This window comes from Columba livia, chromosome 1, assembly GCF_036013475.1.
Source record: "Columba livia isolate bColLiv1 breed racing homer chromosome 1, bColLiv1.pat.W.v2, whole genome shotgun sequence".
Classification (NCBI taxonomy): Eukaryota; Metazoa; Chordata; class Aves; order Columbiformes; family Columbidae; genus Columba; species Columba livia.
In genome coordinates, this window is record NC_088602.1 from 103,905,178 (window position 1) to 103,932,339 (window position 27,162).

At 35.0% G+C, this 27,162-nt stretch overlaps 1 protein-coding gene across 3 annotated transcripts in view; it reads right to left on the reverse strand.

The window, feature by feature from the left end:
* Positions 1-27,162, reverse strand: part of IL1RAPL1 (interleukin 1 receptor accessory protein like 1) — a 742,036-nt gene that overhangs the window by 422,260 nt on the left and 292,614 nt on the right. The gene's annotated exons all lie outside the window — the stretch shown is intronic.

A 27,162-nucleotide genomic window follows, 5' to 3' on the forward strand; every position in this document is an offset into this window, starting at 1 on the left:
CATATGCACACACACAGTAAGGTTGCAGGTAATCTATGGGAAAAATTACTAGTAAGGCCATAAACGTTAAATATTATTTTTTAGATTTATACCATCAATTTTTACATTTCTACCTCTAGTTAGTAAGTAGGCAGCATGCATTCTCTTTTAATAATTTTAGGGTTTTTTTCCTTTTAATCTTCTGTTTGTTCACATCAATTGATTAGAGTCACCTAATGACAAGCCAATGTATTGAATCTCTGATCACAAAAACAACAACATGACTCCCAGCAGGACTGGAACATTTGGACTGCCTTATAGGTGGTCATTCAGACCCATATTAAAGGTTTCTATGCTAGAGAGGAGGGCAATGATCAGAGGAGGGTGAGAACCTATAAGGGACCTGAACAAAGATTTCAATTAATGAGAAGTTAGTATTCCTTTCAGCTCCTGTCCCTATACTGTTGACAAATAAAAATGTGAGGATCCATTGCAACTTGAGGAAAGGAGAACATAAGGTCTCCTTCCCTTCATAAGAGACTACCCAGTTTTTCCAGGTCTCCAAAGTTCTTATTAGACCAAATCAGATGGGAACACGAGTCTTTTCCTCCTCTGGACAGCTCTCGTGTTCATTATTATTAACTGCACAAACTAATTTTCCCCCTTATTCACCCCCGTAAATGGCTTTCACATGCTGATTAGATGTTTTCCAGCATTTACTCTTCCCTTCATTGTGGGAAGAATAATGGAATAAGGGATATTCATAATGGAATAATCTGGCAATGGAATATCTAAATATTCATAAATGATAAGCAGAAATTTGGGCTGACAAAATATAAGTGACTGCATATGCAACACAAAGAGTTTAAAAGTGGAGCTGGTTTTACTGTGAATTCATTCAGAACAGCAAAGGAGATCAAAAAAAGAGCTAAATATTGAGTACATTTTAGTATTTCCCTGTTATTAAAACAATTACATATAATATAATGGTAGCACTCAAATCACAAATCTCTTTTAAAAAATACTGCGTACTATCACAGCAACTTAAAGTAGACAGTTATTTTGCATATCTCTTGAGATCTCTAAGGTTTTGACAGTGTTTGTCCTGAACAGATACTGTGAACTGCCTGCTTTGAACTTCTTGTGTTTTACAGTATGTCATGCTACAACAAGGCTACTCTAGTAACCTTATTTTTTAGTTTAAAAACAGGGTCTTCAGACTGTGAAAAGGATCAATAAAATTCCACATTCTTACAAATTAAAAAAAAATAAATAATTGAGTAGTTTTGCAGACCTTTCCATAAATGTAAGTTCTTGGTGCTCACAAAGGGATTAACCACAAAGCAAGAGATACCGTTTTTATTTACTTAGCTTAAGAAGGGCCTGCTTAATGAAAGCCAAGAAGAGATTCAGACTGTTGTAAAGGGAAAAAGCATAGAAGAGGACTGAGCGGAGAATGTCTGTGGTTTTTGGTCATGCCAGAGCCAATTCTCAGTGTGAAACCTGCAACAGCAATGGTTGTTGAACAACTGCCTGGATGTAGTGGTCAGACCAAGTTAACTCCAGGAAAGCAGAAAAAATTACTTGTCTGCCATGACAGTTTCTATCTGAATTTTATTTTTTTTTTTTTTTAAATGCAGAAATAAAGCATATAAGAAGTAGCAGCAAGAGCAATCCCAATGTTTTAGCAGTTCTAGGAGGCACAATTTCCAATGCGCCTCATCATTCTTATAGATAAGACATTTTACCTTTTCTGCCATAAAATACTACATACTTCCATTTCTAGCATTTTTCTCCAGCAATACTTATTCAGATATGCTCAAATGGATGTGCATTTTTAGCCAGGGTATGTAATTTTCTACAGTATCTCTGCAAGAGAGACACATAGTGAGTGTGTGTGTGTATATATAGAGTGCCCTTAATATGGTCTCACTTACGGACCTCCACTGGGTATTGCGTCACCTTCAAGATCTACCATAGTTTGGAAGGTCCAATGACAGCCTTTCTAACAGAAGACTGGCAGAGAAAGACAGTAAATTCCAGTCATTCTTCAGTTGGCTACCACCTCACAAATGGATGAGTAGGAGGATTAATTTCCAAAGATGAGTTAAAACTTCTGTTGCTATTCATAACCTTTTTTATCATGTCACACTAACTCCTTCTCTGTGAGGGAACACAATGAATCCTTTGCCTGCACCATTGTTAGTATAGACCCCTATTCTACAGAGATGTTGTTCATTGTTGAGGTCTTTAATACAGTCAAAATCCATGCCATTGCACTCTGGGATTAAAAACAAGTTGAATTTGTAAGTGGACAAGCACTGTGGATGGCACATGTGTGCATCATTACAGGGATTGTTTTAGAAATTCTGTTTTGCTATAGAATACCCATAGGTTTTACTGTTATTGCAGATGACCTGTTATAATGTCCTATATGCGTTTTTTATATACAAAAGATAAAAATATTGTGTGGTAAGTTCTCAAAAACAGCCAAAAAATGGAAGGTATGAAACTTGTTCTCACAAATATCCATGACGCTTATTTGCAATTGTTGATTGTTAACATAATAAAAATATTTAGTGACTTGATTTACATGATTTACATTTACGATGAAATGACGTGACTATAAATCTGGAGAGAGGCTATAAAGTTTGTATTCCAAAAATATAGGTCAGTTTTGCTCTGTTAAATCTTTTCAACTTTGTCATACCATGGAATGCTTAAAAATGTAGTGTTTTTATTCTCTATATTAGTATATCTCTATAGCTCTATTAGTATATCTCTTTCTAAAGTATTTTCACTCAAACTTCCTTAAATCAGAAAAAAAAATTCTGTTCTATCAGCGTTAATAAAATTCTTCCTTTTCAGTGAAATTTTGCGTAAAAAACCAAACCATATCAGATCAAACCAAAAAACAAACCAAAACAGCTGTATTAGCATCACTCAATTTTATTTGTTTGTCTTTATTTTGGAGACACTTGGAAGCATTTTGTTATTATCATCTATCTGTGCAGCCAATACATTTGTAAACAATAATTTGTAAACAATAATTTCGTAAAACAATAATCTATATATGTGTATGCATGGAAATGGAGAAATAATTATTAAAGAAAACTGATAAATAAAGATGGAAAAATAGTATTCAAGGAGCAAAAGTCCATGTGCCTTCTAACATGCCAGCCTTGTTATACATCTACACTGCAGCCAGACTATAAAAGGTGTATGGTGACACAGTTGACAAATTGGACCTGCCACCAGCAACAAAGAAAGGAAAATGGAGGGGATTTCACTACACAAGAGAATGGCATATTTTCTTATTTGAACTGAATTTACACAGAAACCTTGTGTGTGCTTGAAAACAAACATATGTAAATAAAGTACTTCACAGAAAACAGTCCTCAGACAGAAACCCTTATTACAATAGCCTAGTGAATGGACAAATGAATCGAGCTGAGTACAAAAAGCCTACTATGACTCCCTCTTTCTTTTCCTCCAGATCCAGTGAAGCAGAATAATACCTCGCTGCCTGTCCAGTCTTTCTGTTCTAGGCTAGGAAAAAACACACACTACCTGACAGAGCACCAGATTCTCTGGTGCCAGCCTTCAATTTAATTATACAGACAGAAAGGATTCTGAAAAGACTGATGTGTCAGTAGTTATCAAGATCATTAAATCCAATGAACAAAATGTTGAGTCATTTTCAAGAGGTTGAAATGGAATGGCTCCTGGCCTTCATCAAACTCATTTGGAATCAGCGCCTGTTCTAACTCTGCTTATTCCATACAGAATCCACTTTTATAAAAATTCAAGCTGAAGAAATGTGCTTGGGCCTCTTCTGAAGGAAAAGCTCCAGGGCTGCAGCCTCCACACTGACAAGACAGTTGCCAGATTTGCTCTATTTGTATCCCACACTTAGATGAGCTCATTTGGTAGCAGAGCTCTCAGGTGTGCTCTGCTTTGATTTCTGGACCCTGTGGCTAACACCCATTCATCTTCTAAAAGAAATTAAAGTCTGATTCCATTTCCTGACTTCAACATTTCCAAAACTAATGCAAACTCATTATTGATTAAGTTAAGGTCATGAAAAAGTTCTGACTCCTGATTCTAGTTTCATCCTGGTGTTTCTCCAGTATATGGCCATTAAGACTACTGGAGTTACGCCTGATTTATAAAGACACATATAAGAAGATTTGTGACTCTATGTTAAGAGGAGATGTAAGTATTGGCCAGAAAAAAAAAAAAATAAAAATTGTGCACAAAATTTAATTGAAGGCATCCAAGAACCTATTGGCATTTAATCATCAAGTCAATTATATGCATACACAAGCCTGAGAATAAGTAGGTTTTTATTTAAGTGAAAAACTCAGTACCCTATAGTATTCCAGAATTCAATAGACCATGTCTTTATTTCAAAGCTTTCAAATACTCTTACTGTGCACAGCAATAGAAAAGGGAAGTATGAAGAATACAGGCATATTTTCTGAAATGTGAGAAAGAAGATAACGTATTAATAAATAGTTAAATTTTAAAGTTTACTTTTTCTTACAGCTTTTCATATTGTTTTCTTTTACACATTTTTTTAAAAGAATGACCCTGAATATCTGGGAATGCATGGCTTCCTGTCACAGTTTTCCTAACCAAGATTTCACAGTTCTCAGCTTGAAACCTTTAGACTTAAATAAAGTGTGTGCCTAACTTGAATGAAAATCTTCCGAGAATAGTTGTAGAAGATTCAGAGAGCTGAGTCACTATAATAGAAGTAATATGGACCCATATTACCTGAGGCAATAAATGATCTGCCCACTTCAACCCTCTCCTCTGCTGTGTGAAGAAAACAAAAGAAGAAAAGCGCATTATTAGATCATGTCCTATTTCTCCTTCTCTCATGAAATAGTTCACTCCAGTAACAAACCATTAACATGAACTAAACCAGAGCTTAGATAGTCTTTCTTTCCTATGGTATCCTTAGTATGGGAAACTGAGATCATTGCTATAATAGAACAAGACAACTTTTTAAATATTAATCTACCCATAAAAATAATTTTGAAAGAAAAAAAGAAAAAGATATAATTACAAGGGAAAGTTTAGTGAATGCATCTCACCATGACTATTTTTGTAACACGTTTGTGTCCACAGCCTTTGATCTATTAATTCTTGCAGTGAAAGCATAAGACAATTTTCCTGTTTTCCAAAGACTATAAGAGGTACAGGGATTACATTTGAGCTACAGGATTTAGGAGTTTTCAGCCACATTTTGTTTTCATGTCAGAGTAAGCCTATGCATGCATAAGTTCCTCTATCTCTCAGCTGAACCACGGTTTCTAAGGAAAGTAAATGCAAGAGTGTGCCTTTGATAGAAATCTCAGAGGGTACATGCAGATGCAGCTAAAGATGCTAAATAGCACACTGTAAGTGTCTGAAGTACTCGAAAAGGAAGTTGGTCATGTGTAACTCAAGCTCAAAGTACATTCTTTGGTAAGGATGAAGAGCAATTTGAAGGAAGTGGCATTTCTCTGGAATTAAAAATGTGTCAGAGCACAATTAGACTTTCTTTGTTCTCTGTACTGAGTTACCAAAATAAAAACTGTATATATAGTTTTCATTTTAAATGCAGCCAGCTGAGATTACAAAGCGTGCTAATCTTTCCCCCCCTATAAAGCAACATCACACATTAATGGAAATTTGGTCAAGAAATCTCCTGTGTTACAGGACATTGCATTTCAAAAAATTATTTATCTCTTAAATTTAATAGCTGGTAGGTAGCTTTCTTAAGTAGGTAAATACACTCATTATTAGAAAAAATGGGCCTTACTTATTGTTTGAATTTGCTACCAGCTTGTAGGTGCTGACTCTTTCTATATCCTTCTCTCATATATTTTCTCTACATCACTTTTCTCCGTAAAATGAAATAAAGTTACTAATTCCTTAATTCCTTTAAAGAAAAAAAAAATAAAAAAAAAATTGAATAGACATTACACTTTCTCAATGGCATTTTAACCAAGGTTTTTTTACCTCTTATTATGTTGTTTGTTCTTTTTTTTTATCCTCTAGTTTTCTAAATCCTTCGAGCAACTTGATAGTCATAAATGCATAAATATTTTCCACACTTGTGATCTTCAGAGACAGAGAATAGAGTGTGGATTCCAAAGGATTCTTTTGGTTTAAAGTTTATTTTCAGTCTGAGGTTGAAAATGTTACTTTCAAACTTTGTTCACCACTACATTTAGATATTTTATTATTATTATTGCTTTTATATTGTTCCAGGATGTAATAATGTATATTGCAAAAGGATATCATGTCAGGGTTTTATAATATGACACAATGTAATAGTCAAAATACAATTTTATTTAAAAAAAAAAAGAAGTATCTTCCAGCTGGTATGATTCTCCCCTTATTTTCTACTTGAAATTGTCTATAACTTTAAGTAATTAAATATTATGTCACTTTTCTTTTTCAATAAAATAAAAATGTGCTGAGGGGACTAGGAAGTGAAGAAGTAGCTTTCAATAGTCAAGAAAATAATACAGGTTCACACAGGTATATTGACAACATCTGTTCTCTTAATTAGTATATTTAGTGATTCTTCTGCTTCACCATGGAAAGTGTCAAGATGTCAGAACAATTTCACACCCATTTCCAGTAGCTAAATGCCTGGCATTTCATGTCTCTCACTCCATTCTTCCATGAACTGCCTCCAGATGCTTCCTGGTCTTTACCTCTCCCCACAAGAAGCTGTGACCAATGATCCCTCTAAGTATTTTTTAGCAAACTGGTGGAACTAAAGGGGGTACATTGGAATTCAGTATTGAAAGGAAGATCCTACTATGCAGAATTTGACTTCTACTGTCTACCTATCTGCCTTCCATCCCAGGTTTTCTCAATGGATAAGTGTCCTTCTGAAAGTCCTGGCTAAATCATGTTAAAAACAGGGCTTCAGAATGAAATGCACTCTTAACGTGACAGGAGCCGTTTGTGTATGTTTATTGACTTCAAATCAAGCATTATCAAACAGTTAAATCAGTGAAGAAAGAAAAAAAAAAAAAAAAGACTGGTTAAATTTCCAACTATGTTGTAGAAGAAATGCTGATATATTAATAGATATTAACATCTTGTCAAACTGCTGACTATTGAGAAATTTGTCATTTCTACAGTTCTTATATGGCATTGTTGCTTCCATGCAGTAAACACAAAATGTATTGATGTGGCTGTGAAAAGGAGCTATGAGCAACGGACAACTGTCCAAATCAGGAAAAAAAATCCCTATCCATCAAGTTTTTTGTCTTTTTTGACCTCTCTGTTATTAGTTAATTGTGCTGTACGTTATAAAACAAACAAACCAGAAAGTATTTAAAGAAAAAAAATGCAAACAACTTTGTTGTTTAATGAATTTATATTGTTATACCCAGGCTATTGTGAAAAGCAACAGATAAAGTATATTTTGTTATATGGCCTCTTGTGCTGACTGCTCGAGAGGCCAACTCTCATCCAGTTTTCAAGAATTTGTAACTTGTTTTACTCTCACTATTGCAAAATAAAGCCTCACTTACTGCTTTACCTTCTTTAAAATTATCAATTGAGTCTAGGAAACTTGTATTTCATTAAATTGGAATCTTAGAATAAAATTTTCAAGAAATTGCCTTTCCCAAATGCCAAAAATATCTACGGGAAAATAAAGAAACTGGGAAGTGTCTAAAACTAAAAGACAAAACTGAGGTAATTTCCATGGTCTTAAGAGTTGGGGAATTATTCTGTTATAAAGAGAAAGTGAATACAGCAATTGCTTGAAAAAAAAAAGGTGTAGTTTCTTCCTCTGACACCAGGAAGAACGCGTGATATTAATTTTGTAATCTATGTATTACTGATACAATTTCTAAAACAATATTCTAAGTTAATGTAACTAACACCATAGTCCTAGTCTTCATTCTGTATTATGTTCTCTTTCTACATATTCAAACAATTCTCTCTAGTGTCACATGTTGATTAAAGACCTTTGGGCAATCTCAGAAAACCTGACTAGAATATTATAGCTTCCTATGTAGGATAAAACATGCAAATGATTTTTACCGTTCTTTCAGCTTAAGTATAGGTCTATTTTAACTCCCACATACCTCCCTTTTCTAAACATGAATGTCTATTTTTATGTCTTTAATGTTTCAGACAAAAGTATCTATTTCTTCCTTGATTTTTTTTTTTTTTGGGGGGGTGCTCTGGAGAGGGGGAGAGGGTTACAGGCAGAAGAAGAATTTATTTTACCTATCCCTTTCTTGTGAAGGATTGAAGCAAGTAGCATTGTTTCTTTTCTCCTGGACAGTATAGCTAATTTTCTGTTATCTGTGGCTATAACAAAGACCATTTTCACACTGACCTGTTTGATAAACATATGAAACAAAAATGAAAGCTATTTATCAATTATATTGATATAAACTAGTTTGCATTGATCCCACACATAGATTAGTACATAATGGATTAAGAAAAAGGCGGGGGCAGGTTGAGGGGATGGGGAGAAGAAAACTATTTAGGCTGTACCGTAATAAATGTGAAAACAGTACTTCCATAATACATCTCCATTTTGGAAAGCATGTTATTTTAAAAGGTAATAACGTTTTGCTTGTATTTCATATGAGCTACTTTGCTGCTGCAGTCAACTTATGTAACATGGCTGTTGATGAACAGAAAAGAACTTATGCTCAAAAATTGCTCAAAAATGCTTGCTATACATATCTGATTTAATTACATTATCACTAGCTATATGTAATAGGTTAAAACAAAACTATCCTGGAATAATCTTCATTTTAAGATGTTCTGACAGTATCATACTTTTCCAGCTGAAGTTCTTAACTGAATGCAGGTTTTAACCAACTTATGCAGAAAGTGTTTCATTTTTATGTTTTCCAATAAATTAATTTCTTGCTCTATTTATTTTTGCTCTTTTTCATAATTGAAAACTTATTTCTGTAGACTCATTTTAATCTTTTCTTGGAGCCTTCAATACACATAAATTTAATATAATCTTTTAGATAAAATTCAAAGCAGGAGAATAAACATTTTTAAAGGAACAGTCCACTTCTCTAATGATATATGGATTTATATACCACAAAATTATTAAAAATTACTGACTTTTAACCAAAATATTAAAATAATGTTTAACAATAAGTCACAATTTAATAATAATTTGTTACAATTGGTAAATTATTAAAAAATAATAAAGCAGGGGCATCCAGCATGATCTGAAGTTCATACACATGCAGGTAACATCATGTATGGTCTGCCTCATTTTACAAAATAAAGACACTTCAGGGAAGTAAATATTTCTAAAATTTTCAAAATACAAGTTCCCTGCACATGGCAGTACAAATATTCCAGGATCACAAGGACTAATTTTATTGCTTACTAGATAACTGGATAACCGTATTGCAGCACAGTCCCAAAACAAGACACTTCAGCTAATTTGGTCTGCCATTCAAGTTTCTCATGAGATCTGATACATTTTACCCGGTTGGCAAATTACTCTTTGATTCTGATTATGAGAAGCTTGTGGACCTAAAAAAATAATTTTCTGCCTACAAATTGTCTGCTTCCAACAAAAGTATTCCTTTGAAAAACTTCAGTGGATGAAGAATGATCTTTTTCTTCTACAGCATGAGCGGTGTATCTGTATTAACAGAAAGCTCCTTCATGACTTTTGACATTTACATTGACCATGTTCTCCTGATCTGCCCCCTCCAAGAAGCTGAGGGGGTGGGTCATGAACTTCCCTGCGCTGTCAGAACACGGTTATGTATATTATAGAACCACCTTCAGCAATACTTATTTCTACTAGTCCTTTATCTAATTTTCTCAATAAACTTTGGTGGAGATATTTTGCTTAATCTGCTCCTGTCTCCACAAAGCCAATCTCAGAGCTCAAGAAACTAAAATATTATTCTGAAAAACACCTAATTCTGTGGTTTTGGCTCACTTTCTGTTTCTGTATTGTCATGTTTCTTTCCATAAAAGCTTTTCACCCTTTTTGTTTCTCCGTAGGGAACATTTTGTTAGCATCTTCCCTTAAAAGTTCTATATCAGATAGGAGTCAAATTCCAATGACAAATGGACCCACACACAACTCTAATTTGAGACCAGAGCTTTGCTGACCCACATTAGTTTTTCAGATATAAATGCTGTGCTTTCCTTCACTCTTTCATTCTCCTCTATCTGCCCCTTAATGTCAAAAGGAGGATGTTCTTTTATCTCTCTCATTAATCATCTCTGACACTCAGCTAGGAGCCTTATCCACAGCCATCTTTCTGTAGCATTCTATAAGATGAGTTCACCTCACTACAGAAGAGGACACGGAGTCTTTGACACTGTGACCTACGGACATAGTTTAAGTGCACTCTTTTGCTCTTTCAGTGTTTTTTCTGTGGAGTCTTCATCATACAGTGCCTTGTCAACCTACACTGCCTGAGCATGACAGATTAAAGAACACAAGCCTTGAGTATGATGGACAGGAAAAACTTTCACACTGTATGTGATGACACTGACTGATAAAACTGCTGTAATGGAAACTACCAAGTTTTCCTCATTTTCAAGAAAAATCTTATTGCATCTTTAAGTGCTTTTGTATGCTTTTTTCCTCTTATGGACAGGTAAATAAGGTGTAATAAGAATGTTGTTATATATAAGAAACACAGCTGCTTCTGTATACTTATATACATGAATATTCATATGTATGTTTGCAAGTTATGTATTTGTGTATGTAAGTGTATAGGTACACATATACCCTATGCATATATTTGTATTTATGAATATACACAGAATCACAGAATTTGTATAAATGTCACCTACCAAACTTCTCACACTGTAAACAACTTCATATACTTTAAAAGTTTTTTGTCTTAAGCAGGATGAAATCTTACACAATGTCTGTTCATGAAAATACCACATGTAATATAAGTTTGATATAAAATCTGCTTTGGATTGTCAAAAGTACATAGACATTCTTAAGTCACATCAATAGAAGAAAAATGTGACTAATATATGAGACTCACGGACGTAGTCTTATCTGTAGCAAAGGCTAAAATTCATGGTCTCAAACCATTGACTACACTAAATAAAATATTGCATATTTAACATGTTAATTAGATCTTCTTTACCAATTTACTTTGTTCATGTTGCAGGAGAATATTACTGAGTTGGTTAATTAGTTTGAATGTTTGCAAAAACAAAAGCATTGATGCCCCTGAGTGGCACAGTACACTCACTGGAAAGCCATGTTACAATGTTTATTACTTTACAGTGTTTCAGCATTACTCTTATTAGACTTAAAAAGAAGCACATCATGTCAGCTAGATGCCTTTTATATCAAAATAGAATTCTGATATTTGTCTGTTTGACTGTTAAATGATTCTTAAAAAAAATGTTGAAAAAGTAATTTTTTTTTTTTTCAAAATCATGATATATTTACATATTCTGCACAGAAAGATGTGCTAGAGGACTTATGGTTAGTAATAATGAGAAGTTTCTCTGGTATATGTTTAGCAACTGTTGGAAAGACTAATCTGCAAAGGACATAGGAAATGTCTAAAGGATTGGTTAGTATTTAAAGAAATTCTGTAACAGTCATATCTAATATTTCGACATTAAGAAACAATACCATGAACTCACTCAGAAATTGTGCATGATTTTTATCATGGCTGTTCCTCCAATGTGTTTTTTACTCTTGCTACAGCTGAGCCATAGGCCATGGCTTGTGAACTACAAAACTCAAAAAAATCCTGTAAAACCGTGTATTCTGAGAAGAGTCTGAGCTCTGGAAGGAGCATCTATGGTATATCAGTGACATTTAAGATCTTAGTGAATGAAGGTAACCTGCACCATGCATCTAAAGATCCAAGCTAGTGTTGAAGGCTGGAAATGAGATGCAGATCCCTGCAGCCAGCTCTCCTTGAACTGCCCCAAACCTGGAACCAGGCTGGGTGCATCCACCCCACGCTGAATAGAACTTCCCCAAACTAGACTCTTTCCAGAGACAAACTGCCATCTCTACAGGATGCTGTGCTGGGTGGATTTAACACCTCAGATTGTTCCTAGCTAAAGATCAGAAGCAATTTCAACCAATCTCTTGCATATGCACTGGAGGAAAGCAGCAGTGCTTACGCAGTCCATTAACTAGACTCCACTGTGGGACTGGTAATGGGATACAACGCAAATATCTTTTAAACACACAGAATTGTGTGGACAACTGCAAATTCATCATTAGTCCCAAGAGGCCGTGGAAGTACAGGATCACCTGACTATGGCAATCTCAAGTCAATACATCTCCTTGACATCATGAAAACTAATCATCTTCAAACATCATGAAAACTAATCATCTTCATAACTGTGTAATCAGTTTCAAATGGAAAACAGCAATTACCACATAAACCAATCTATTACCACACCCTGAAACAGAAAACATGCTATTTTTGTACAGACCTAAGTGTAACAGCATCATGTTGACAATATTCCTAAAAGTATAAACCAGTAAAATGTCAAGATTTCTTTGTAAGTATATTTTTCAGGAAATACGTTTAGATTAAATACTAATTTATTTTTTGTTAACCTGTCTCATGCTAATGCTTCAGGATATGCAAAGCAGGTGAAATTTAATACCAAATGGCTGTTAATGGTGGCGCTTACACTGACTGGAAGATGTAATAATATTTTTGGTGTATCTTGAAAAAGACAATTTTATTTTGTGTAGAAAAATAAATCTCACATTAAACTTTTCCTTTTTGTGTACTTCAGGACCCTGACATAGTCCATGTAGAGTTTTGAAAAATATAGTCCTTAGCACAAAACAAAACAAAAGGGGCAGAAAACAAATAACAAACAAAACCCCACTACAACAACAAAAAAAACGCACACCTCATGATATTCTGTGTTGGCAAAGTGAGGGAAGGGACTGTAACTCACACCAATATTATGACTGTTGATTTCTAAAATATATCACATCTGAGCAGCCAGATAACTATATTTATCCCTTTGAAAGAAGATAAGACATAGTGTGAAACAAAAAATTTTGACTCATTATGGATCTATCAAAATGTCATTAAGAACTGCAATATAAATAAAAATATGGCCCTCAAGTGTTGCAGAAGAACTCCTTGTGGACCATACTAAATGTAAAAATAATGCTAAACACTGATAGAGAAACTTAAAATCAAGTTTCCCACCAAGGACATAGCAAAACACCCTAACTCATGATTCAAAGCATTTCTGAAGTCTTTGTGTTTTTCCAAACTAGATGAAGTGTTGTCATTTCCTGAAATATATTTCAGAACTAGGCATCATTTAGGAAATACGCAGTCATTTAAAAATGTGGTGACCTATGGCATATTGAATCATGAACATTTTGACCTTTGGTATATTAAATAAGACACCCTTTGTGCAACGCTTTTCGGGCAGTGTCTGCAAAAACTATATATGCAAGGGCATGGGTTTAAGACTAGAAAAACAGAGAGGCTTTTAAAATATAAGCTGTTAATATGGAATCTATCAAACAATTAAGAAAAGGATGAGGACAAGTATCATGTGACAGAAAAACTGTTAAAGATTCTGTTACCTGTAATATAGACATATGCTAATACTCTAGGGTGGGTGTCAAGAGAACAGGACCAGACTCTTCAGTGGTGCCCAATGACAGGATGAGGGGCAATGGGCACGGACTGAAGCACAGGAGGTTCCATCTGAATATGAGACAAAACTTCTTTACTTTGAGGGTGCCAGAGCACTGGAACAGGCTGCCCAGAGAAGTTGTGGAATCTCCTTCTCTGGAGACATTCAAGACCCACCTGGACACATTCCTGTGCAATCTGTTCTGGTGAACCTGCTTTAGCAGGTAGACTGGACTAGATGATCTCCAGAGGTCCCTTCCAACCTCAACCATTCTGTGATTCTGTGATTATAATCTCTTTACCAAATTGAACAATTAGAAATTAATAGAATGCATTCATGTTTTCACTTCTGAACTATTGCAACATGTGCCTGAGCTAAAGAAACAGAGTTCAAGAATCTTCAGTTTCAGTAGGTCAAACAAAAGTTTCTGTCCAGCATTTTGACAAAGCACCTTTTCTCTGAACAAAGCTTACTGACAATAAAATCCTGTAAGATATTAGCAGATTGTGCTTAACAGTCTTAGATTACTTCAAACTTTCCAGTCTTTCTCAAATGCCACAGTCATTACTCAGTTGACACAAATGGACCAAGTAACATGGTCCAGCTGGAAGCACAGAAATGTTTTTCCTCTGTTGGCCTAGTTCAGCTGTAAGTCTGACCAACACAGCCATTCCCAAATGCCATGGTCTTCCAGAAAATTCTCCAGACTCTTACAGCACCTTTAAATAATAAGTGATGAAAAACAGATTACGTATATAAATTCCAGAAAAATTATGAAGTGAACATATCTCTGGTGATCCCCTACTGCAACCTGTGAGTATCGTGGCCACAGTCTCAGTGACTGCTGCTCTCCGAAACTCCTAAAAAAAGAGTTCTCAGACAATTACTCTTAGTCTAGCCTTAGGCTTCATCCATTTCAGTCTCCTTGGTTTCTCATATGAAGTAGTTCTATGGGGAAATCAATATGAAGTCCAAAGACAGGACACAGTGAGATTAAGGAATTTTGCCTTCTTTACTTAAGAAATAGTGTATACAATATTTTCTCTACATAGCTGTGCAAATGGAATCAAAATCTGGTCTAACACTTACAGGGGAGTCATAAACAACTCAGTAGAAATGCTTTTTTGTATAGTTTTTTTCCAGTGTTAATTTTCTTCCTTTAAAGAGGTCAATGTAAATTGTTTACATTACTGTATCTTAATATTGTCCATATGCTTCTGGTAAAAGTGATGAAAGAAGTACAGAAGTGTGAATTGTGTTGTAGACATCAGTAAGATGTCATTTCAGGATTACAATTTTTTTAACAAGAGAGCTGAATTTCCCAGGAAAAAATCAGTGAAGTTAGGTTTAATGCATGAGTCACCTAAGCAAGTTAACTATTTCTCCCATATATAAAACATTACTCACTTAAAGCCATAAATATATAATTAAAAATATAACAGTCTACAAATAGAAATGCAAACACATACTTAAAGTTTTCTCAGATAGCTCTAGCAGCTTACCTTAAACATTCCAGGAAACCACTTAAGTAATTTCAGTCTGTTTTGTGTGAGTATTGTAATTACTGTATGGAAATCTATTCAGGGTATTACAGGGCCAGTAGCTAACCACCAATGTGAAGAAGTCTAATAATTTAGCATAAACCAAAGAAACCTCAGAAAGCACCTGTGTTTCAGTATGAAAATGCAATTCTATAGCAATAAAGAAGGCTTATATTACATTCACTGAGCTGTGAAACAAAAAAAAAAGGGGTCTAGAAAACTCAAGCCTTTCATGTGAATGGGCCACATAATGACACAGCATCAGATCCCCTCTGTTAACAGTGGGTTTTCAAAATTAAATTCCTCTGGGATACCATGCTGTGCAGTTGCAAGGTGTGACAGTTCTCCACGCAAACACAAGCAAACTCAGATTACAGCAGATAACACAGGGGAAAGCAGAGTGGCACTGGGTATAGAGACAATTACGTTTTCTTTTTTTTCTCTAAGTCTCCACACTGCTCCCTGTTCTCAGGCAGAGAATGAGAGTGGAGAAGGAAAGTCAGTGTCTCGCTCTGATGTCCCTCCTCTCCCTTGGCTAGCAGAGGTGCCAGACATGCTGGCACAGCACACTGCACTACACTAAAAGATAAATGATGCTCCTTATGTACTCTCACTAGCTCAGGGAGATGTTCTGTGCTTCCAAAAAAGTAGTAATTCCTGGTGGCCCCACAAGGCAAATAGATTTGCATTACCCTGACTTGATCCATCCCTTAACAGGCACAGTCTGACACCCCAACAAACAAGGGACTTCCAGAATCTGGCATAAGCACTCTGTTTCAGTGAAAGGAACACAGTTATCTGATTCATAAAGAGAAAATTCGGTGAAAAATTCCCATAGAAGATGATTTCACTCCAAAAGAAACTACAACCCTGTGATTTCAGTAAGCCCATCTACACCAGGGAAATAATGTTCAAGTCTTGTTAAAGAAACTTTATTTGAACAGCTTGATTGCTATTACTGCAGTGGGAGTATAACTTTTAGCATTAACACATAGGTGAAAGTAAGCATGGTGTGTTCTGCTTTATGCATATAAACATTCTCCCCATAGTAGCATAGTAAACACTGCAGAAACTAGATATGGCCATGAAGCCCAAGCACCTTCTTTCAGTGCCTAGTGTCTTTGAATGCTTTTCCCTGTTGATCAAGTTTTTGGGGGAGGCAAATCGATGAACTGCTATTAAATTTATTGTGGCTATTGAAAGAGTGGATGTATTTGTGGTATAAAAGGGGAAGGCAAGAAACCGTAAGATAGATCTTTATGTTGTTGTGACTAAGCAAAAGACAAACTGCTGATGAGGAGAATAAATAGACCACACTGTAGGATCCAGCACATTTACATACTCTTGACATGCAAAGGTGCTTGTACAGAAAGACTTTTATGCTGGGAAAGAGGCAAAACTGCATGCATGGAGTGCTGCTCATGCTGCAACATAAAAGCTTTAACAGCAAGTACTGTACAGGATGCTGAAGGAAGCTGCACTTCTTTTTAAACAGCATGTAGTACCTCCAGGTTAAGTAATGCAGGACATCCTGATGCACAGAATGCTCACAGTAGAAAAATCAAATGAGATATTTTTAAGCACTTTTTGGGCCTACCACCCTACATATTTTAGAAGTAATAGAACATTGTAATGAGTGTCAAGAATTCCAGTTCTGCATTACTGGTGCCATCAGAAAAGGGCAAGGAAGGTGATCTCTAGTGGCACTGTCAGAGTGTGCAGGGATGGGTCACAGTTCAAGACTCTAAGGACGAGAATACACATACATCATTGCACAAGAGTTTGAAGTGAGTTAGGAACATAGAGATTTTTTTAAATAACATAGGAGGCATCTATTAAAACTTTGGATAGCTAAATATCTTGTAAAATCTGTTCCACCTTACCAGACAAACAAACAAAATCAGATAACTTTTACGTATTTCATTGATAGCTACAAAATTGCTCTGAGATGATGGAGGCCTTTATATGCCCAACAGAGAGGATGGGCTTTACCAGCTGCCTACAAAGCTTCCTTCAAAAAGGCTGTTTACAAAAGATTAAGAGACTCAAACAATCTGAAAACAAGACACCTTTATTCTTTGAGTTGTAGGATCAATCATTCACTGTTACATATTGTGCCCCCTGTATCACCTTTCCCATGATTTTTATTTACTACACAAGCTGCTTTTCTTTGTTTTCTGCCTTTTAATTCTTTCACAGGATGGAATGGGTGAAAAGGATTTGAACGGGTCATCTATTCAGTCCTGTTGGGTCAGTGTCAACCAGCCAGCCCCTGTGGGTCACTTTTTCCCCCTTTAACTCGTTTTCCTGAAAACTGCTTCTTCCTCCTCTAGATTAACTGGTTAATTTTACAGCTTACCAAAATATAATAAAGCTTTTCAATCACTTGTCTGAATAGTATGAAAAAACACTTAAAATAAGGGTGCCAAAAATTCAGCATCCAAAGACATACTTTACAAAACTGAACAAAGCAAAACAAAAAAAACCCACCCTCTTATACAGGTATCAGTGTGCTTAATGTATTTTGCACACATTCCTCCAGTAACAAAGAAATATTCATTAACATGTCTACCTCTGTGTTTTCTAAGCAATTATCCCACAGGCATTGCATAAAAGGATTCTGAATGTGCTCTGTTGCTCCAGTATCTTCAAGTGGTAGAATAACCAATGATTTATGGACTGAGACAGTCTGAAGAACTTCCACTGAAAACAGAGAAGAATAAATGATGGCAGAAAAGGCTGACAATGATGTATCAGTCAAGGCTTTTTTTTTTTTTTTTCTCAGAAAATAAGGTACAACAATTTTTCTTGTAAATAGGAATTTCATCATATCTCTGGTCAACCTGGTGATATCACCCTAGCCTTGATAAAAAGTCTATAACCTGCCTGAAGAATAAGTATCAGACAATAAATCAAGGTCCCTATGTAGGTGGACTCTAAGGCAAAGAAATATCATCAGAGCAGTGTTTCCCAGTTTCTTTTCCCATTTCTAGTTCTTTGAAACAAAGTAATTTAGATTTTTTTAAACCTAACTTCCTAAAAATCAGAAAAAAAACACACCCACTGTCCTATATTTTGTACAAGTTTCAGTTTTCATTGTCCTATTCTTTGTACAAGTTTATACAAATACAGGGAAATTCTAAAACCGCACCTTAAACTATTTAGACAGTTTTCTTTTCTAAAAAAACACCATTGTGAACTCACTTCCACATGCTTAAAAGCTTGATGTATGCCCAAGTATTATGATGGATTAAGGCTGTGATTAATTAAAGCTGCAGGTTTAGCTAATCATCTCAAAAGTTCAGCTTGCTCAAAATCCCTCAAACTTTAATATTGCAAAGAAAAGCTGAAGTGAAATCTTTTTGTTTATTTCACAGTCAGCCAGAATGAGCACCTTTTGTCAGCACTTTTGAACCAGGGAAAAATGATGAAATGGGGAGAGTTTGGAGATTTTTTTAGACAAGCCCATAGGGATTATGCTATCCAAAGACAGAGATAGATAAAATGTGATGTTTCTGTCCTTTAAGGTTCTCGGAGCAATGCCTTACTCTTCAGTCATGTAAGTAGCAACAGCTAACATCCTCAATCTGTCTGTGTGCTGAGAGTGGCCAACCTTGACCTAAATGGTCAGGTGGACAAGGTGAATGCTCCTTTGGACAGAAGAAAAAATCCCTCTAGAAATTGCATCCATTTGCCATATGCAATAATTCTGAAAGCAATGCAAAACTTCTTTATGTGTTTTTCACTTCACATGTACATCTGTATTCTATGCCAGGTTAGATATATAACCATGTATTAAAATGAACACATGCATTTTAATAGATCAATGTTTATTACAATTTTGGAAAATTATGCAAAATTATATTTCTTTTCAAAAGTGGGCAAAATGACAAAGTTCCATAAAACCTTCAATCCATTTTTGTATTGGATTGAATGAAAATTTCCATTTATTTAAAGTGAATATATAATTAAAAGGTATTAACTTGTTTTTGTATTGAGGGCTATTTATACAAAGCAAAAATTGGGTGAGCACTCTGTTAAACATAGGAAATAAATGAAAGCAGGTTCCCTGATAATCTAGCATAATAACATTAAGGCTAACAGGCTAAAATTGACTGTTTTCCAACCTAATAAATTAGTTGTAAGCTTAAAGTAGGTCCAGAGAAAAATATTTTGAACCAAACTTCTTTGTTAGTTTTGGTTAGTTCAGCAGGTAAAGAACAAAACCTTTCAATTTTGGGTATACGGAAAATGACAACAGAGAATGTGCTGGGACTAAAGGAAAAATAGCCCAATCGATTTCTGCTGCATTCTTTATTTCCTGAGTCCAAACATAACTATAATTTAGGTGTCAAGCAAAATTATGTTAGACAGGTTTTCCCTGTCCTTGTTTGTCCACATCAAAAAATTGGCATGTTTTTCCAGTTCAGCTGGAAAGAAACAAGACACTTAGTTTAAGGCACTCAGGTTTGAAATGATGCCAATAAAAGAAGGAGCAATATTTTTCTGCACCATACTTAACTGTAAGAACCTTGCAAGAAATTTACTTTAGGAACAAAGGACTAGTTTCGAGTGGCCAACAACTACGTACTGAATCCTTGCATGAGAGAAAACATGACCTAAATGCTTTACTTTGACCCCATATGGTAAAAAAGCACAGCAAAGATGGGATTTTTTTTCTCCTAGATCTTACAGTTACAAATGACAAAGCTTGTGACGCTTGACACTGGCTTAATACAACATATTGTTTCTCATTCCACCTCTAAGCAGACAGTTTGGCAGAATTCTGACACATTACAGTTTTGAGACATTTCTTCCACAGAAGTGAAACTTCTTAACTTCTTAAACCTTAATCTAACTCTAACAGTAGTAATCAATCTTCACACCACCCCCGCTCCCCGCCCCGCCAACAAATTTGCTTTCATTCAGGGTTTTAGAATGGCCTGAAAGGAATTTATTTGAGTTTCCAGGGCTTGTTACTCCCTTTAAAGTATCCAAGTAGAAGCCATTTAGCATCATTCTCCTGGCACCTATTTCCAATGTGAGGAACCAATGGAGGATATATCTAGAGCTATCTAGATACATCTAGAGCTGTCTAGACATATGTAGAGATAAATCCATGAGAAGTGGGAGAGAGGAGATATAGGAGGACAAACTGGCATAAGTATCTACTTTGCATCTCTCTCAAAGGACCTTTCTGTCTCTTTTCCCTCTGGAAACACCTGTAATGGTACTGAGATGTCAGTTATCTCAAAAATACAGATTCTACACATATGTCTTTAAGAGGACGTATCTCTGCACTGACTTCAGTAGCAAACCTTGCACTGATCTGTGCGAACCTGAAATGATATAACTGAGAAGACTACTGCAGTCACAGTTTTCAGTACCTCCTTTAAGGCATGAGTGAAATCTTTACTTTTGTAAAGCTTAGAGAACTTCATTCACTATCCACGTGACTCTCCAGCCCCTGAAGTCAGAATGCTACTGCATGTGTTTAAAAGGTATTTTACTGTCCTGATGATCAACACTCTCATCTGTTTCTGCCCTGCAACCAATAGTGGATAATATTGGAAAATATGTTTTGATGTAAAACACCTTCACTGATCTGTGAGGAAAACAAAGGCTTATTAATCATAACTATGCTCTCTGATGAAGCAATTTCTTCACTTGACCAGTGCCTTTTGTTTGTCATTGCCACAGATTGACTTAGATTCTCACAACATTATTTGTAAAGGATATTAAAGATTATTTCAGTAATGAATATGTTTCATTTATAGACAATGTTAGTACACAGCTTCATTAAATCAAATGAGAATGTTTTATTACCCCTACATTAGTGGAGTGACTGATTTTTTCAATGTAATCCTGCAAATCACTAAGTGTTCTCACACACAATAATGATGTCTCCTTTATGAGTTAGAATTTGTTGTGTAGAAATGTCATTCATTAATATTTTCAATGGAAAATCTATTGAATAGCAAGAGCCATTGTTTTATCTCAGTAAACATCCTATCGCTGATCCAGTCACTTCAGAGGAAGGTTCTCTGTATTACATAATCATAGAGTAGCTGTGAGGAAAGTTTAGTCTTAAATCTGCAAGACCAGAGAATGTTTGACTTATGCTCTGTAATTTGTTTTGCACTTTTCAATACCAGTGGTTTTTTATTAACATATGGTTTTCCATTCTATATTAATGATTAATCCTTTTTCTAAATGCCTGAGAAGACACAGTGGTCATGAATTGCACATTTTGTGGGAAAAATACTTTAAAAAATATTTTTTATTTAATTACTGTTTTTTTCTGTTGTTATTATGGAAAAAAAAATAATTTACCTTTCCATTTTACATTTCTTCTTTCTAATGTAAAATAATAAAATCTTTCCAGTCTTTATTACATGTGTTACTTTATTTCTAATAATTTTATTCTCAGTTGTCTATTTATTTTATACCTTTTTAAAGTGAGAGATTTAATAACTATTAAATATTTTAAACATAGACTATGTGGACTACAGCTTTATTGTTTATTTCCCCCAATCCCAATTGTTCTGTATGTCACCCGTGTAGTGTATTTTGTGGATGACTGTAACATTAATTAAATTTCTTTCAGCCTGATGAAGGTTCTTTTCCTAGCATCTAGTCAGACTAGATGATGGTGAGGATTTTCTGCGTTTGATTCACAGGTTATTCACTTTACAAAATTACTATTTAACATGGAAAATAAGCTTTTGAATTATCTGTTTATAAGAGGAAACTGAAATTATATTAGAGAAAGGAATGAGTAGATTTGCAGCAAAACAATATCTAAAAGACACCATAGAGATTTGGCACTAACTAGGTGGTGATGTTGATGATACTGAGAGGCATAGTGGAGATGAAAATAAATGACTGAACTGAAATGTTTGAAGCATATTTTTCAGTGTGATTGTTGCTGGTATTTATAACTTGAAAACATAAATCATCATCTTTAAATGCTAATACAAAATTATGTAAATCCTTCATTTTCCTTCACTTTTCATTGACCAAGAGTGCAGTTTTTTACTCAGCATAGAAATGGTTTCATACATCCTGGTATCTGTGTGTTATGGATACAGTGGTTCTGAGAGATGCTGCCCCTTTTAGAAAAGCCTATAGGTCATGATTCTTCTTTTTGCTCAGCTTTAAATTATGATGTGCACATTTGGATTTAGCCTTTCAAAGCAGCTGTAAGATGAGTTAAAGCCAAACATACCCTGTGTGTATACCCCAGAGGAGATCTCCAAGGACACATCCCTGATATACAGAACAAGTTTCAATCTAGCTCTTTGAATGCACCAGAAAATAGTGAAGGGAAGTGGAAGATAAAGCTTTGGCTCTAATTCTTTCAACCAGCCTCTTTCAATGTCTTACTACATAGGCTCTTACAAATATATTAACTTTCTTTAATTTATTTTTCCTGCATGTAAAATAGGAATAGCAGCAGATGTACCACAGGCTGAATACAACTAAACTTCTTCTGAAGAACTTTTTGAGAATCTGAGGTAGAAGGAATCTTGTAAGTGCTAAACATTATGATAATTACAGGATAATTATATGTATCAATATTATCTTTTTGTCACCATGAAATTACCTTACCGCAGCAGAATTTTCTTAATTGCCATGTACTCTGGTGGAATCAGGAATGTGCCATTTGACCAATTGTTCTAATTATTTGAGATTCTGAGGCTTATATCATGCTAGGAGATTTTTAAAATTACTATAAAAGAGGCTTAGGTGATGGAACAAATATATTTCTCTATGTACGTGCCTGGTAACACCATAAAAACAAATAATGCCAAAAAATGAAGTCAGAAACGGTTTCGTATTTTAAAAATCTGAGTTGAAGTATGCTTTATTCAATGATCTTTGCAAGAGAGTGGGGAAAAGCTGAAGTAAAATAAAGAGCTGACAAAGTAGGGTATTTATTACTAAGTAGAAAACTGTTACTGTTAATTTCAATAAATTAACTTTTGCAATAGAGCAACTGTTCTGCCATTTAATCAGACCAACCACCACCTTCAATATCCACTACACTGTTACTTCATTTTGCCTCTTCACCTTTACCTCTTTCTTCTGAGTGTTTTGCCTGGACTGGGAGCTTTCTCATTTCAGTATCTTTAAAGAATTGACAGTTGCAGAACACTGGTATATCATGTATAAGCAGTTAGAATGTAAATAAAAGCAATACCAGAGTACCTTAATCTCTTAAAAATAGTTCTCTCTATTAAGGTATTGCATCAGCTTAATTATTTTATGCCAAATGACTGATATATTACTCTAAATATATGTAATAGAGTTTTGTTTTATTACTATCTTGTTTCTAATATACTGGTAGCATTTTTCATCTCTTTCTCCTTTGGTTTTGTACAGTCTTACAGACATAAAACATCCTAAAGCATACATCAAAGTAGGGCATTAGCTACTGCACTGCCTGTGGTGGGTAAGCACATAGAGAAACACACAAATGGGGACTTTAAATGACCTTTTTAGGAATACTAATGTTACATAATGCACAGGGACTTTCCTCAGTGTTTCTCTCCTCCTCTTCTTCCCCATAAAAACTAAATATTTCAGTATTGTTATTCTGGACAGACATTTTGAAGCAAGGAAATTTATTCTTGTGCTATACTCTAAATTATGCAATTTCGTAAATGATACTTGGCATGGGCTGACCTCTTCATAGTATTTGGGATGAGTGGCCCTCTACTAGTTGCAGATAGCAGAAAAATACAGAAGTGAAGGCCTGGAATATGTTTTTTACAAATGATTCAAAAAAGAATAATTAGTTTAAAATTACATTTTACTAAGAATGAATAAACACTTGTGTTCATTGTGGGGGGGAGAAAGTTATCCATTAATTCCTATACAAGTTACAGACAGTATCAGAAAACACCTTCCCATCCTGCTTTACTTATGAGAGTATGACTATCAAAAAAAGCAGTAAAAGGGCCTTCTAGGCTTCATATCTTTGCTCAGTGATGGGGCTTCTCCTTTTGACCATAAGACATGTTGTTATTAATTTCTATTTCCCCTTTAGGAGTCACGCTGCAGCCTCGGTCACAAATTTGCGTAATGTGTAATGGTACCTGTCCTCACAGACTAAAGGGAATAACATCCTGAAACCTACAGTCACCTGTGTCCATAAGCAGTTCATTTGAGAACAAAAATACGTAATATCTGTATAGAAAATTTTCAGTTTCCTTCTGTGAGATTTTTGCTGTTCTTTACCAACCACAAACAGCAGGCAAGCCCAGTACTAATCTAGCTCTGGCAATTCAAAAATGAGGAATATGGAATTTCATGCTAGTGACTTAGAAGAAAGACAAAACATTCCTCACGCATTTACAAAATATATAATTATTCCTTCAATCTGAAAACAGGACAAGAAAATGATGAAGTTAAGCAAGTTTGTAAAAATCGCCTGTTAAGAAACCCAAGAACAGTCTCTGAAGCTATGTTGTAAGCCACTTGTACATTACCCAGCAGAAGCCCTTTTACTTCTTTTTTATTTCATTCTTTTTCTTCTTTAAATCTGAATTTTAGCTCAATTCCTCTGTTTACCTGAAGTATGTATTAATGATTAAGTAGATCTTCCAAAATATTTAATAAAATAATTACTTTTGATTAGGAAGTATCTGGTGAATGGGCTAGTTACATTTCGTCCATTCTTAATATTAGCTAAAATATGCAACTAGTTGGTTAATTCTAATAGGCTATTTAATACACTTAATGTACTATTCATCGGTTCATGCAGCTGCTGAAGTACTGCAAAAGTTCAAATTTAGCACTCAGATGGTACATGTGGCAACTCGGCAATTATTATTTTTTGGAATATGGCTTTTAATTTAAATTCCTATGTGAGTTATGTGATGTGACATGCTGAGAGTACAACAGATAGTTTAATCAACAAATGGTCCTTATGAATAATGTTGATGGTAAAAGTTCTGTTCAAATTTACGTCACTTTCCTCATCCTAAAAATGGATTTCAGTTCTTGTTCAGCTCTTGACATTCAACATGTTGGGTTTTTTTCATTACAAAACATCTTAAAACGCTGAGGGACCATGGACAGAAATGCCAACAGGAAATAAATTATGGTAATTTTTATTTTTTATGAGTTTCATTTCCATTTCTACTTATTTATCTTCACTGGGTGGGACTTGGTCCAACATTTTCTACCAGTGAGGGTAAGGTTTTAGATCAGACCCTAAAATCTATCAATAAATGTACAAATTTGGAAGAGAATTGCCCTTATTGGTATGGATATTTTTAAGAATATATAATCTCATCTTTTACAAGACTGTCCTGGATTTTTTTGTTACAGTTGATTAAGACATTTTCACAAGTTACACTGAATATTAAATTGTGTTTTATTCATATTCATTCTTCAAAAACATAAATAAAAATAGAGAATGAAAGATAATGAAAAGTCACTTACTTAGACTAATTCTGCTCCTCTGTAAACACCTGTATAAAAAAGTCTGGTTTACAAAGCACTTTTTCTTCAGTAAAAATGCTGCTGGAAATTTTGATTTTGCCTAGAGATAGGTAAAAGACAAATATTTCAAGCAGCTGTAGATATTAAATATTTTTGAGAATTTTGAGCCTTAGTCTGCATAGAATGAGGCAATCAGGGGTAAGACTGATCTTGAGATCTTAATAGCCACTGTCAAGTATCATTATTTTATAGCAAGACATAAAATGTAGAGAAAGACATTGAACTTTACAGTTGTTCTCTATAACCCTTAGAAAAAGTAGCTATTCAAGACATTGAAAAATGCAATGCCATAATTTGCTAGTTAAATTGACTTGTTGAGAATTCACACCAGGATAGGTTGAAGAATTGTTCTGCACAGGGTGACTTTCTGACACACAGAGACTCAAGTGTGTGAGCAGATGGCACAATCTACACTTCCAGGTAGGAGCTGCATTCTCTGCAGAACAAACTTAAAGTATACTTGTTCTACTCAAAACTTTCTATTGGCAAAAGGAAAAAAAACTAACAACATCATCTTTTATGCAATCTCAAGTATTTATTTGTTGTATAATTGAAATTACACAAGAAAAAAAAAAAGGGAGGGAATAAATAACACTATTTCAGGAGAAAAGCTCAATAATAATACAGTTATAATTGTTATACAGGCATTTCTTAGTTTCTACCCCTTTCTGTGGGGTTATTCTCACCTTTCCCCTTCTATAGGTTCTACAGTCTGCAGCATCCGTCTGGGAGTGGTGGACTGTAAGATGTCACCAGCACCTCCTGTACTTCCCTCAGGACTGTCACGTTGATGGTGATAGCTTTTTGCTCTTCATTTCAGGGCCAATTGTACATGTTTCTAAGACAGTTTTTTGTACCTTGGTTGTATTTTGTTTGGTTGGTTGGTTGTTTTTATTTTGTTTGTTGTTTTTTTGTTGGGTGTATTTTTGATCGTTTGTTTGTTTGTCTAAAAGACCCCTACTGTATCTAATTTTACTGTATGTCGGACTTCTTTCATACCTTGTGTACTTGTTCATTGCTATTGTTATGTCTAAAAACTAGTTTTGCCCAACTCTGAAGGCTGTATTTCTTTATCAATAGGTAATTGACACTGATGAGCTGTTTACAGGCTTCTAGCATCACCGTGTGCCACCTCTATTATCATCCTGTCTCTGTACTCACTCTACACTGCGTGCTATTTCCCCACTTTCAAGGGCTCTGCTTCACTCCCATTCTTTTATTCCATTATACGCCATCATTATGCTAGGGTCATAAAGAGTTCATTCTACACAGAATAATTACTTGGTAGTACTATCTATATAAAATTATGGTAATACCACACAGTTACACAAAGCTCAGCAAAATAAAACAAATTAGGAAATAGCCATCTGGTCATTAGAATATTGCTTTTACAGCTAAACAATGTGAAACAGTTCTGGGCAGGCCAAGAGAAGTCCTGACAAAGCCTGAAAAGTCCTGAGGCTTTGAAGAGCTACTATGAAGCCTGAAACGT